General features: G+C 42.2%; 1 long non-coding RNA gene across 1 annotated transcript; it reads left to right on the forward strand.

Annotated features, from left to right (window-relative positions):
• The first annotated feature begins 2924 nt into the window (after positions 1 to 2924).
• LOC309538922 lies at positions 2925 to 11676 on the forward strand. Its single transcript, XR_014222505.1, has 3 exons — positions 2925 to 4271; positions 9379 to 9454; positions 11238 to 11676. It is a non-coding gene; the product is annotated as an uncharacterized lncRNA (long non-coding RNA).
• The last annotated feature ends 3602 nt before the right edge of the window (positions 11677 to 15278 follow it).

Raw genomic sequence — 15278 nt, forward strand, 5'->3', positions numbered from 1 at the left:
TGAGACGCACTTTCAACAATTTCTAACTGATTCAAGCAGAATTCTGTTGAAGGTTATGCAAAATTCACTTGAAGGTCAGCAAGACAGATCTGCATTTTTTAACTTTTTGTTTTTATTTTTTAAAGATTAAGAATAATTGTTAAATAACACCCACGCACCCACACCAAAGTGACATATTTTAATATGTTTTACATCATTCTACATTAATTGATACAAAATTGCTTGCTTTCTTGTTTTGCAAATTGATGGAATCCCAGGTTTCCTCACAGACCTTAAAATACAAAAATACAAAATTACCGTAACCGTAAACTAATTTCCGTCATGGATATTGATTTTTTAAAAAAAATTCTGGTTCTCTGTCCTGCTTTGCAATGTACATGAGCTATTACAATGAATAAAACACAACAAACATCTTAAACGGCCATTCCATATCCGATGGCACCCACAGTTTGTTACCACCTGGCAATGACAGGGCAGATGCTGGCTCACAGCAGTGATGTTATCTGTTTGCATCAGCCAATAGAGGCCATGCGTGCATCCATGCAACCCAGGGGAGTATCTGCCACCATTTCTCATGTCAAGTGCAGCTTTGGATGAGGCCCTGAGCTTGTTTATGAATTCCTAGTACATTCTATTGACAAACCTTTCCTGTCACAAGCTGGAAAAAGTATGTGCTAAATGCCCCTCTAAAGTGCCTCCAAATGGATTTTCTACTCTGTTAATATTTTAGTACCCTTTACAATACACATCATTAAATGTATGCACTTTGTAAAACTATGAATAAGAGTGTGTATAACTCCATGCATTTCATACTAAATGTAACTGATTTTTTTTCTACACTGCAGAAGTAGTGGTCTGTTACTGTTACTCGAAACAGCCACTCCTCTGGAAGATGCTCAGCACAGTCCATATATCTTAGTTTCTTCCTTGCAAATGGAAACTATCATAGCGTAGATGATGCTTGTTTCCCCCCCTCTTAAGCACACTCTCAAAATAATTCATCCTTGGGGTGTATTGTACTACATGCTATCATTAAATGAGCACCTGGATGATAGATGATTTGAAGGTAATTTGTTTTATACTGTATTGTATTGTTATTTAACCTGTTAGCTTCCTTGTGTTTCCTTAGAAAATAACATGGGAAACAAACAAAAAATAGAATAATAATGATAACAGGCAGGGTTATGTTTGAAATGTTTCGCAATAAATGAGAACTGAGTTAGAGCAGGAACTCTTCGCTTTAGCTTTGAGGTTTTTGAGGGTGGGTGTTGACACAGTGGTGCTCAACCCCCTGCTATGGTAAAACAGTAAATGTTCCTACTGACTTCTGAGGGTAGTTCTTTCTTCCATTAAAAATTCAGCATTAAAAATTCACTTCAAGCATCCCTCCCCCCTCCGCCCCACTGCTGAGGCCAACCATGACGAAGAGTGAAATCCTATTTTCTTTAAAGACAAATATTTCAGTTTGATAAAATTAATTGTAGCTGCTGCTTCTTTGCCTCCTGTCATGAGGAATTTCTGTCAGGAGGTGATTATATAGATGTGAAAAAAGAGATATACAGATGACCTGTATCGCTGGAGAATGCAGCATCAGCATCAGAATATCATCATTTCTTTGGCTGGTCATAGGGGGACTGACAGAGCATCCAAGTGGAAAGGTTTCTAAGATAGTGTCTCTTCTTCAGTGGAGCACAAGGAGATGATAATAAGCTGATTGGGTGCAATATACCCCCCACTGAAAAAAAGTCCAACTACTGCTATTGAGCAGAATGGATATGGATTGCTACCAGTATCTCTTTAATTGGTCAGCATAGAAATGATTGTTCAAATTTTGTCAGTGGACCTATGGTGCAACTCTTTTTTTGTGTGCGTACAATGTAGCTGTACAAAGGAACCAAGGCAGTGGTGGGGAGAGAGAAGGAGAGAGCACATTTAAGTAGAAAAACAAACCATTGAAATACTGACATAGCAGTTCAAGAGATCTGCTCTGCAGCAAATAAGAAGATGAGTGTTTAATGAAAGCTAAGATCCATCTTAAATGTAATTAACGCATTAGTAAGTGGAGAGAAATCATGTCAGCTCCTTGTTCGCATCTATCATAGTTAAGCATAACTTTAGCAATGGCCACTCCAAATCTTTTGTGTTATTGTATTTTATTTGGAACAGTATTTAAAAAAACACACAAAAACCCTCATGTAATGAATTCCTTTAATTCTTCTTAAAGGGGGAGTGCCCTATATCACAAGCAGTGGCTGTGGCTATCGGTTCCTGCATTTAAGGTACAAATATTTAGGAGGATGTGAAAATCAGATACCATGAAGTATCCTATTAATTTGAACCAGCTCTGCTGTCTAGTGTTAAAGTTCCTCAGAAAGACTCATTACGTGTCATAAAGATGTATAGGTATCCTCTTCTTAATAAGATGGAAAATAGCAAGGGACTGGAAGTCCAAGGTTGCATGATACAGAGATGGTTTACCATGATTTGGCAACCAGGCTTGGCAGAAAAGCTTACCTGTCAGAGCAGACTGGCAATTGTAATTCTTGAAACATGGTTTCCCGTTCTTACCTATGTCAATGGAAAAACATCACAATTTACTTATTTATTTTACTAAATTTCTATACCAACCTTCATCCAAAGATCACAGGGTGGTTTACAGCATAGAAATACAAAATAAGAACACAAAATGCACCACCACCACCACCACAACAGTAACCAATAATCATTTGTACCACAAAAACATTTAAAGTCCATAGGTTGTTTAATCAGCCAAAGACATGGTTATAAAGGAACACTTTCCCCTGGCAACACACAAATCTCACACATCTCTTTCTGGAGGGATTTACTTACCTGAGCAGTTAGAAATGGGTTTTTTAATTATCAGTAGCAATTAATGATCATATACACTCATTCACATAAATTGCAAATTCTACTTGTTAATGTTTAAAATTGTCATTGAGCATTTATCATTGATGAGCAAAATAAGCAATATAAACATTTATAAAAACAATCAAATAAGGAAGCAAAACCAAACTAAACATCCACAGCCACCATTTTAAGATAGACCTGGTGGTGGATGGATTGAGTGGTATCCCATGTACAGCGCCCTTCCCTCAGAAAAGTCACCTGTTCTCCATAGTTTCATTTTCGTTTTGTTAAGATCAATATTATAATTTATGTTTTGTGTTCATTTGCCCTCTTTCCCCTCTCCCTTCATCCCATGAACATGGTCAGCTTCTATTGAGAAACCTCTGCCACATTTTTATCATTTAAAACTGTATTCACTGCCCTCAGTTCAGGACAGGGCAAGACAGGAATAAATCTGAATTATTATTTAACTGTTTGATGTATTAATGAATGGTGCACTATTGCCACTTATATTTGTTTCCTAGGAAACCAGCTTGAAACGTACTATTTGCCTAACATCAGGAGGTGCTGGGTTTGCTATGTGCATGAAACAAAAACATGGTATGAAAGAAAATCAAAATTTACAATTTAGCTTGAAAAAAAATACGAAGGAAATTATAGTGATCAAAGCATGTGTACTGAAATACAATTTTTCTTGGAAGAGCACTTGAGATTTGATTATCTTAAAACATGATAAAGGGTCTTTGTGTGACCTCAAAACTGAATGCTAATTATGATTTTAAAAAACCTGATTTATAATTAAATAAGATCAACCATACTTTCCCCCCACAAAGCAATTATGACTCTGTTCACTAGATGAAAGCTAGTATAATTACAGACCATTCTAAAAAAATTACAGTTTCTTCAGTGTGTTTGCCTCTTGGTAGAATGGCATTATGTAAAGCTATCCAATACTGCTTGGTAATAGCAACCCATGAAAAATCTGCTTCCCTGTCTAATGCATTGCATAGCCATGTTTGAAAGAACCAGCCACAACCCTTCTCCAGAAAATCAATACTGTGCAGGCTTCTTTCCTTGAGTGTAATAATCGCTGCAGACCCCAGGCTGTTGTGCTGACCACTTTGAAAGATTCACAATGATCAGCTCTACATTTCTATTCATTAGCCACAAACTTAACAATATGCCAGGCCAATAAAGGCCACAATTACTCAGGCATCAATCCACAAAGCTTTTCTTGAAGAAAGATAAAAGTCAATAAGAAAAGTTAACTGTGGGTGTGTGGCAACAGGGTGTATACTGACTGACTGGCTAAAAAACATGCTTTTACTTTCCAGGAAAGTTACAGAAGTTGGATTGGTGTTCTTGATTTCTGAAGCCTTTTAAATGCAAAACTGCCAACACTGGTAAGTAAAGAACTAAGAAAAAACTGAAATAGCACATGTCACAATTTTGGACTGCAGTATCCAATTGAAAGCTGCCATTTAAGGACTAGGAACTAAGTGTGGATAGTGGAGCCAGTTAAGCCTCTGTATCATTGTGATGCTTTGCCTTACTTTCTTAGCATTGCTTACCCAGAACACAGCAGTGTTCAATTTGTGGCCACCCTGTAGCTGTTGAGCTCTATTAATCGGTGACCCAACTCCTGTGTATGAAGCCGAACCAATTTCCATGTTCTGAACATGCAAAGTTGTGATGTTATATTGCATTCCAGACTATCCTCTGGTTTCTCATGGAAATGTTTGCATAGTTACTTTGCAGGGATGGGGGGACACATCTCTCAATAATCACCAAGATGAGTGACACCAGCATCACACTACAGGTGCAAGGCTCCCCATTCCTCCTGAATATGCAAACTGTTGAGTGCTTTGTATACTAATAGTGACTAGGCTAAGTTCAAGGGTTCTTGTCTACGTAACTGTATAGATACATTTTATAAAATTAAAAATGGAGTAACAAAAAAGTTGGTAAAATGTCAAAAACATACAGTAAGCAACAAGATAATGTGCATTATTCCTTCACTTTCATGATTTCTAAGTCCATTTTTATTTTTCAAGCACCTGGTGATGCATTTCATATTTGTGGGTACCACTAATTTCTCCAAAATAGCATTGCAAGAGGGTGGCAATTAATATGAACACAAGCTTGATACAGTGGTGCCCCGCAAGACGAATGCCTCGCAAGACGGAAAACCCGCTAGACGAAAGGGTTTTCCGTTTTTGAGCTGCTTCGCAAGACGATTTTCCCTATGGGCTTGCTTTGCAAGACGAAAACGTCTTGCAAGTGTTCCGATTTTTTTCCGCTCCCCCCTTTTTCTAAGCCGCTAAGCCGCTAATAGCCTTTTAACCGCTAATCCGCTAATCCTTTAATAGCCGCTAAGCCTTTAATAGCCGCTAAACCGCTAATAGCGCTAATCCGCTAAGCTGCTAATAGGGTTGCTTCGCAAGACGAAAAAACCGCTAGACAAAGAGACTCGAGGAACGGATTAATTTTGTCTTGCGAGGCACCACTGTATCTGCTATGTTTATGGAATGGAGCTACTGAAAGCATAAAAAAGGTAAAGGGACCCCTGACCGTTAGGTCCAGTCACGGACGACTCTGGGGTAGTGGAGCTCATCTTGCTTTACTGGCCAAGGGAGCCGGCGTACAGTTTCCGGTCATGTGGCCAGCATGACTAAGCCGCTTTTGGCAAGCCAGAGCAGTGCACGGAAACGCCGTTTACCTTCCCACCAGAGCGGTACCTATTGATCTACTTGCACTTTGACGTGCTTTCGAACTGCTAGGTTGGCAGGATCAGGGACTGAGCAATGGGAGCTCACCCCGTCATGGGGATTCAAACCGCCAACCTTCTGATTGGCAAGCCCTAGGCTCTGTGGTTTAGACTACAGCGCCACCCACGTCCCCAGCGCCACCCGTGTCCCACTGAAAGCATTTAAGAGGCACCAGTAAAGACATTTGAGGTGCCATGGTGCCACCACCATAGAGTCTCTTGACTTGACAGTCCAAATGGTTAAGTAACCCACAGAACAATCACATCTACAGCATAGTTATGTCTAGTATGGGGCAAACAACTGTACCCAGCTAAAGCACAATATTTTAAATATTTGCAAGTGCTGAGGGAATATGTAGTGCATGATAATGGAGGCAATGATGATGATGATGATATAGAAAGGGTCCAATATGAAGATCCAAATTTGTTTTTATATGAAATATTTGGGGCCCATGTCCAATTATCATCTAATAGGTGGTACAGAAGCATGTCATCCATGGGAGGTCATAGTAGAAACTAAAATAGCTGAGTGCACCAAAATACATAAATGAAAATAGCATATTGCAGAAAAAATTCATCCACCTATATGAAACTACGGTATGTTTTACCTGAACTCCATTCATAAGCAGATGGCCCATGATAGAAATGCAGTTCTCCAGAAGAGTTATAACCCCAGCCTCATGTTCAAACGGATTACTTCACGCACCTTTGACATGAAGGCATTAATGAGATGAAAAGGAAAATTATCCCACTACTCCATCAATTACTGCAGGTGCCTGTAGTCTGCTAAATGCCTTTTACCTTCTTCGCAGTATGAACAAGCCTATTTGAAAAATCACATTAGGTTAAAATTGAGCTGCATTAATAACATGTTAATGCGCCCTTGAAATGTTTACCCCAGAATTTTAAGAGCAAAAAGTAGAAGCTCTAAAATACCATGAAGGCAGCTTATTTTTTTAAAAAAACAATCTCCAGTTCTATCATGAATGAACCTCACTTCATGTATTTGACCTAGACACAACATTTTATGCCGTAATAAATCTGATACCAGCTAAATCTGACATTTTTAGTGATCATAGCAAAAATAAAGTACTAATACATCTACCATTAATCCAGAATGCGGCAGCTAGACTGGTGACTGGGAGTGGTCGCCGAGACCATATCACACCGGTCCTGAAAGATCTTCATTGGCTCCCAGTACATGTCTGAGCACAATTCAAAGTGTTGGTGCTGACCTTTAATGCCCTAAACGGCCTCAGCCCAGTATACCTGAAGGAACGTCTCCATCGTTCTGGCTGGACACTGAGGATCAGCGCTGAGGGCCTTCTGGTGGTTCGCTCACTGCGAGAAATGAGGTTACAGGGAACCAGGTAGAGGGCCTTTTCAGTAGTGGCACCCGTCCGGTGGAACAGCCTCCCACCAGATATCAAGGAAATAAACAACTATCTGATTTTTAGAAGATATCTGAAGGCAGCCCTGTTTAGGGAAGTTTTTAATGTTTGATGTTTTAGCCTGTTTTTAATATTCTGTTGGAAGCCACCCAGAGTGGCTGGGGAGGTCCGGCCAGATGGGCGGGGTATAAGTAATAAATCAATTGTCGTCATCATCATCATCATCATCATCATCATCATCATCATCTCACATTCTCCAGCAATGCAGAGCTCTACAGCCTATGTACCCAGGGTGGGAAATCTGTGACCCTCCAGATGTTTCTGGACTCCAGATTCAGCCAGCTCCAGTCAAAAAGGCAGATGGTTTGGGAAGATGGGACATGTAACTCAGGCACATCTTGAGGGGTACAGGTGTCCCAACCTCTCCTATATACAGTGGTACCCCGCAAGACGAATGCCTCGCAAGACGGAAAACCCGCTAGACGAAAGGGTTTTCCGTTTTGGAGGCGCTTCGCAAAACGAATTTCCCTATGGGCTTGCTTCGCAAGACGAAAGCCCATAGGGAAGTCTCCAGGACAGCGGGGAAGCGCAGCGCGTCTTCCCCACTGTCCTTGGACCTCCTCCGAAGGCTGGCGGTGGGGCGGAAAGACCTTCTCCCCGCGCCAGCCTTCGGAAGGCTCCTCCGAAGGCTGGCGGTGGGGAGAAAAGCCCTTCTCCACACCACCAGCCTGGCAAGCGGTTTCCATAGGAACGCATTAATTGATTTTCAATGCATTCCTATGGAAAACCGTGCTTCGCAAGACGAAAAACTCGCAAGAAGAAAAAACTTGCGGAACGAATTAATTTCGTCTTGCGAGGCACCACTGTACAAATCTTGGCGTCTGAGCCCCATGGTTCCCCAAAGGCACATATGCCATTAGGGAAGGGGTTGAAAATAAAACTGTTGATATCATAACACCATCAAACAGATCTATGATGCCAGCACACTTGGATTTCTGTGTAAAGCTCTGGTTGCCTCACTCAGAAAGGTTATTGCAGAGCTGGAAAAGGTTAAGAAAAATGCAACCAACTCTTGTGGCTTTTTAGTTTAGAAAGAAGGTGAGCATAGGGTAGTGGTGGTGATAGAGGTTTATAATATTATACATAGTGTGGAGAAAGTAGTTAAGGAGAAGTACTTGGGCCCAACCAATGAAGTGGATGTTGGTAGATTATGGACAGGCAAACTTCTTCGCAAACATGCTCCCAGACGATGTAGTGATGGCCACCAACTCGAATGGCTTTAAGAGAGGATTAGGCAAATTTGAGGTGGGTAAGGCTATCAATAATGACTAGTCATGTTGTTTTACCTCCACCGTCTGAGGCAGTATGCCTCTGAATACCAGTGGCTGAGAACTGCAGATGAGAGCACTGTTGCTTTTTGATCTTGCTTGTAAGCTTTTCACAAATGTTTGGTTGGCTGCTGTGAAAACAGAATACTTGATGGGCCTTTGGCCTGGTCCCACATGCTAAATTCACATCAGTCAGAGGCGCCAGCTTCTCAAGATGATTGAGGGGGCCCAACGCGACGTTCTGAGGTTGCATGTGCGAAAAGCCAGGGGGTGGAGCTGAACGCCTTCTGAACTTTGAGGGGGGCTGCCCCCTAAAAGCAACAACAACTGGGGGGCTCAAAGTGCCTCAGCCCCCAGGAATTGGCACCTAGCAGTCAAGTTCATCAGGCATAGGCTGCTTAGAGAAGGGGACAAATTATATTTGATTTGGAGGAACAGATTACTTATTTATTGGAAAGTATTTCCTAACTGCCCTTCGTTAAAATATTCCAGGGCTGTGTAAAAAAATGTCAATAGAACTAATCACAAAACATATATTTTAAAACTAATAAAAGCACAACAAAATACAAGATGACAAGAGGCAAATAAAAACCTGAAAATCTAAACATAAAAATAAAAATTGGAATATGCAGAAATTCCGAACACACCTTGGGAAAGAGGATGATCTTCAGCGGGCATTCAATTTCCCCATACTTCCTAATGCCCTTGTGCTTCCTTGGGGAATGGTGATGAGCTGCATTCACAAACCATCATCAGACAAATGCTGCCCCTAGGCATGCCTTTGTAAAGGGCTGAAAACTGTTATATGACTGAACAATCTTCCTTTGTTATGGAGACTGGCCTAGATAGCTAGTTCCTCAATGGGAGTTAATGGTCAGGAAATAGTTGAGAGATCTTGCTTTGAGCACTTTAAATGGGGGAGAGGCGTGGAAGAATCTACATCCCTTGACTCCCCCTCCCTGCATATAAAGGAAGGGGCCGGTGTTAGAGTGTTTTGGTTAGTTTTTTATTTTCTATTTTGCAGAGAGACAGCAGAGCCTGATCTGAAGGCAAAAAGCACCTGGAGCTGAAGATGCCTCTCCTGTTTCTTGAGATCTGAGGTGAGATAACAGATTGTAACAGATGTGCAAGAGTGCACATGCACACCTAGGCTCTAGTTGTATATTTGTAGATTGACAAAAAATAAAATAAAATGCTATCAGTCTCTTCCAATGCTGGGAAATCTAGGAAAAGCTGCCCTGGAATTTTTCACTGCTTGGAGAATTAGGTAAAGGTAAAGGGACCCCTGACCATTAGGTCCAGTCGTGACCGACTCTGGGGTTGCGGTGCTCATCTTGCTTTACTGGCCAAGGGAGCCGGTGTACAGCTTCCGGGTCATGTGGCCAGCATGACTAAGCTGCTTCTGGCGAACCAGAGCAGCGCACGGAAACGCTGTTTACCTTCCCGCCGGAGCGGAATCTATTTATCTACTTGCACTTGGTGTGCTTTCGAACTGCTAAGTGGGCAGGAGCAGGGACCGAGCACCGGGAGCTCACCCCGTCACGGGGATTCGAACCGCCGACCTTCTGATCAGCAAGCCCTAGGCTCTGTGGTTTAACCCACAGCGCCACCCGTGTTCCTGCTTGGAGAATTGGGAAGTACCAAACTGTATCCTAGGCAATGACAGCACAATCCTATGCATGTCTACTCAGAAGCAAGCCTATTGCTAAGTACTGGAAACATTTGGGCTGCTTTAAATGCATAACTTTGAAACAGATGGGGGAAAAGATATTTACTTTTTGCATAATAAAGAGTAACAAGGTTGCTGTGAGGGGTTGCTTGCAAAATGTGACATTTCCATTATGTAACCCATAGCATAAACTTTTTCACAAAGATCTAACACCTTTGTTGTAGGTTTTTTTAAAACACAACTCCTGCCGCTAGGTGTACTGCCAAGCAGAACACATCTGTTCTAGCGCTGAATGTGCTGTGTTGATCTCCTATTGATTAACATGTCATTGATTTAAGTCCAATGATGGTTGAATGAGTAAGAGCTGCACAGCAGGGATGAGAAAAGCCAGGCTTTCATCTACACCAGTGTAGCTGAGCAGCTCCTGGGCCTTTTGCAGCCTTCAGGGTTTTTCCCATCTGTCCAGCCTGCTTGTTTGTCTTTTCTCCATGTCTTTTCCCATGAGAAAAGGCAGCTCAGTAGTAAACAGAGGAAGAAGCTGCCTTGTACCAGGTCAGATCATTGGTCCATCTAGCTTAGCATTGTCAAAACCGACATGCAGCAGCTCTTCAGCTTTCAGGCAAGAGCCTTTTTCCAGCCCTGCCTAGAGATACCATGGATTGAACTGGGACTTTTTTTTTGCATGCAAAGAATGTGCTCAACAACCGAGCTAGTATTCCTCTTGAAAGAAATCCTGTGGCTGAAGATTGTGCCATTTCCTGTGGGGTACTGATCTGTTTTTCTTTAAATACAAACTGGAGAGAGAGAGAGAATTTGAACCTTGCGGACAGGGCAAGAACTTGACACCTGGTAGAAGTCTCTTTGCCTCAGAAAACCTGACCCATAGTTACCCTACCTGTGAAATTGACACGTTTGGGTCAGTCTTCACTTCAACCTGGACAAATGTCAACTTTGTAATAAAGTTGTTCCCATGTGTTTGATTTCCACATTTCCACTTCTGGACAGCTGCATCAACACAGGTTGCCCAAATCACATGGCTGCTCCCCACACCAGTATCAACCACCTCTGAGCAGGTAGATCAACTGCTGGAAGTAGTGATGTGAACCATCACTCATGTGATATGGAACTCCAGATGTTTATAACACACAATGAAGTAGCAGAAAAGGTAATGGCTGAGCAAGACTGAGCGTTCAGTACTATGCATGCTTATTTAGGAGTAATTCCACTATGGGTCAAAGGTGGGGAACCCTGGCCTTCTAGGTGACTCCAATTCACCTCATGAGCCTCAGCCAGCATGTTCAATGGGATGATGGAGTTGTTGTCCATGGAGGCCACGGGTTCCTCCTCTCTGCTGTAGATGATGCCAGTCTACCCACAAACATACCAGTAAGTAATTTATAGTTACATTATTCCCGCCATGCACATTGATAGGCTCAGCTAACTTGGGATCAGTTGTTCCCTAGTCACAATGGTTTTTAATTGGCCCCGGAAGGTAAGATATCATCTAGAAAGAACAAAAAGGAGATGATTCCCTAATCTATAGCACAAGTTTAGAATTTTAACCATTTAAGGAACAGCCTAGACATCAGCTAAAGTGATGGCAGATTTCAGTTTATATTCACCATTGTTATAAAGGGGGCACATTGTAGCTATGCAGGTACAGTCTGAAAAACCTGCAGGATGAGGACAAATTAAAAGTCAAGTCTTCAATCAGTACACCATTTCCTTTTTTGGCCTCCATGTTTAATTTATATCAGCCAAGGATAGCCTAAGTTTGTCTACTGAAATGTCATTTGCACTCTTTACAAACCTTTGAATTTGTTCAAGAAGGTGAAGAGAAGATTAAATATCAAAGGTGGGTAAAAGGTTGCATGGCTTGAAAGGCTGAATGACAGTGTTTCCTAGGAGGTGGTGTGTGTGTGTGTGTGTGTGTGTGTGAGAGAGAGAGAGAGAGAGAGAGAGAGAGAGAATGAGAGCGAAAGTAAATTGGCTTGCAGGACAGGCCTCAGTATGAAGCAAAGTGAATCAATTGGTTCAGAAAGCAGGTTCCAGAGAGGGTGCTGTTTAGCTCCTCCAGAGCTAGATTTGTTTTAATTTTTAATTTCAAGTGCATTGGCAGAAATCCACAAGACCAACGTTGGTGAGGGCAGTATTATGGGCAATGTGGTCAGTTGCCCTACTTTGCGGAAGGCGGTCCTCTCTCCATTAGAAGGGCTGTCAGAAGACAGTCTTGTATTTGGAGGAGTCCATTATTGGAAGGGCTACCCAGTCCAAGTCCAGTTTAAAGATGAAATCATGGCGAGGGAAAGCAGGGACTTCCAAGTTGCCACTCAGCACCTGAACAGCAGAGTGATTTGGCCTACATGCTACGTGGGTGGCGCTGTGGTTTAAACCACCAATCAGAAGGTCAGCATTTCTAATTTGTGTGATGGGGTGAGCTCCCATTGCTTTGTCCTAGCTCCTGCCAACCTAGCCGTTTGAAAGCATACCAGCACGAGTAGATAAATAGGTACTGCTGCGGCAGGAAGGTGAATGGAGTTGTGTGCCAGAAGTGGTTTAGTCATGCTGGCCACAACCCGGAAAAGCTGTATGAGGACAAACGCCGGCTCCCTCTGCCTGAAAGCGGAGATGAGCACCGCACCCCATAGTTGAATTTGATGGGACTTAACTGTCCAGGGGTCTTTTACCTTATCTTTACCTTTACATGCTACAATTGTCTCCACTATGATGAAATGTCTTATATTTCTAGTTTAAATGATAGCAATTATTTCTTGATCTGCAATTCTGCAAATATGTCCTGCTGTCTTTTGGAGATGCCTAAGTGGCCATCCTTGAATGAAATCTCCCAGTCAATGATCAACTTCCTCCCAGCCTAAGTAGCTGGAATATAGGAATGACCTCAACAACTGATAGTCCCCCCTGGTGTACCTTCTAGTTGCTCATGCCAGGTCACTGAGAACAAGGGAGCAACTGGAGGAGAAATCTGAAGAAGAGGCCTGGGAGGGAAAATAAATTTATGACTATTGAGTCAGACCATTGCTCAACTAATTCAGTATTGTCTAATCTGATTGGCAGAGGAATTCCAAAGGACTCCCAGTCTGAAAAGGTCATGAGAAGGGAGGGAGGAAACAACATTTGTAATTGTTCCCCCACCCTAGAACTCAGGAGATTGCCCCTTTTTATTTTCGCAACCATTTAATGACATATGTTATCACAATCAAGCCCAGTCCTTTCCTCTCCTCTTGGACTTTCTCTTCCTCTGCTGAATTCCCCTTCTTAGATTAGAGAGATGCAGCACAATGTTGCATGGAAAAAACTGTCTTGCATGCGGGAGGCGGAGGGAACAAGCCCTTTAAAAATCAAACTTTTCCTTACTGAAAGTGCTTAACACATGAGGCGTTATTTTAAAAATACCTAGCTGAAAATGTGTTGAATTCTGGGTGTGAAACTGTTAATTAGTGAGAACTGGAATGCACATGGAGAATTTACATTATTGGGAGAGATTCAAAAGCAGATAGTGGGTGGCTGGGTCTATATTAGGCGAGTGCGGGGAATTAAACCACCTTCTGCATGCCTTCTACTTGCCTAAAGAAACTGTACAGAATGGCGGACACTGTGTTGTAGGTAACACATGTTAGCATTTCTCCTTCCACATTTTCTTTCTGGCTTTTACTGGGAGAGTGGGAAGAAAGAGGACGGAAAGAGGTCCTGCCCCTTCGCCTGCGGAGGCTAGAGATGGGGGAGGCAGGTCTGCTGGCTCATTGTCCTGCCCCTTCCATGGGTTGGAGAAATTCCCTAGCGATGATGTTGAATGCTGACCAGCCAGAAGGGAAGGCTAGACAGGTGGAGGAGCAACCCGAGGGGCTGATCTTGGTTTCACCACCAAGAATGCAGCACTGCCTCTGCTTTAATGAACAGACCCAGGTCCCTTGGCGAAAATCACACCTCCAAGTAAACTCTTAGGGGAAGTGTCATGAGCGAGCGAGCTACGTCTTGCCTTTAAAAGCTGGTGGGAGAGACATAGCCATTTGTCAGAACATCTTTGCAGCTTTCATCCAATCTCAGACTCTTGATATGGTTCTTCAACTCACTAGCCACCCCTTTCATGCTTTTGTACCTATAGCCTGACCTGCACCATACCTAGCCTTGAATAAACTTTTCTTCCAACTCACACAGAAGAGCCTCAGTCATGGTGTTTGGGGCAGGAGGCGGGATAGACATTAAAGTGGTTATATATATAAAAAAGTGCAATCTAATATTAAATTTTGAAATGTTCACTGCATGTCTCAGCTTCTCACAACAAACAGAGAACAGTTATATCTGCCATTAAAATATTGGTGAACTAAGCAACAATATAGGGACGCGGGTGGCACTGTGGGTTAAACTACAGACCTAGGACTTACCAATCAGAAGGTCGGCGGTTCGAATCCCCACGACGGGGTGAGCTCCCGTTGCTCGGTCCCTGCTCCTGCCAACCTAGCAGTTTGAAAGCACGTCAAGTGCAAGTAGACAAATAGGTACTGCTCTGGCAGGAAGGTAAACAGTGTTTCTGTGCACTGCTCTGGTTCACCAGAAGCTGCTTAGTCATGCTGGCCACATGACCCAGAAACTGTACGCTGGCTCCCTTGGCCAATAAAGCAAGATGAGTGCCGCAACCCCTGAGTTGGTTACGACTGGACCTAATGGTCAGGGGTCCCTTTACCTTTACCTTTTTAAGCAACAAAACAAACCTCATATAGTATTAGAAGAGTCTGATATATTTGGAGAGTGCAATACTCAGCAGAGGATGGCTCAGTTGGTAGAGCACGAGACTCTAAATTTCAGGGTCATGTTAGTAAAACAATTATTTGAAGAGATTCTAACTGGAGGGCCAAATGAAACCTTTTCCAGACAAATTGTGGCTGGCAAATACTGCTGTATTTATTTTGAATTTGATCCAGCAGTGCTTAAGAAGTAAGCACTGTTTATTAGCAAGATGTTTCAAACCAGCTTTTAATACAAGTAATATGGATATTTGGCAAAATGTCAAGATATATGACTCCAAATCAAAAGGTGATCAAAGCAGAAGAAAAAGAAACTTTTTTCAGATTTACATTTGAAGCTGAATTTTTCAAATTTGTACTTTCGGAAATAATAGAGAACCAAAACAGTCATTCTTTGAAATCCATACTTCCATCAGATTTTGCAATGCAATTCTCCAATTAACCAATCTTTACAAAAAAAGTACATATTAAGTAAAAGTGTACATAAAAATA

This window comes from Podarcis vaucheri (genome assembly GCF_965113315.1).
Source record: "Podarcis vaucheri genome assembly, chromosome: 8".
NCBI lineage: Eukaryota > Metazoa > Chordata > Lepidosauria > Squamata > Lacertidae > Podarcis > Podarcis vaucheri.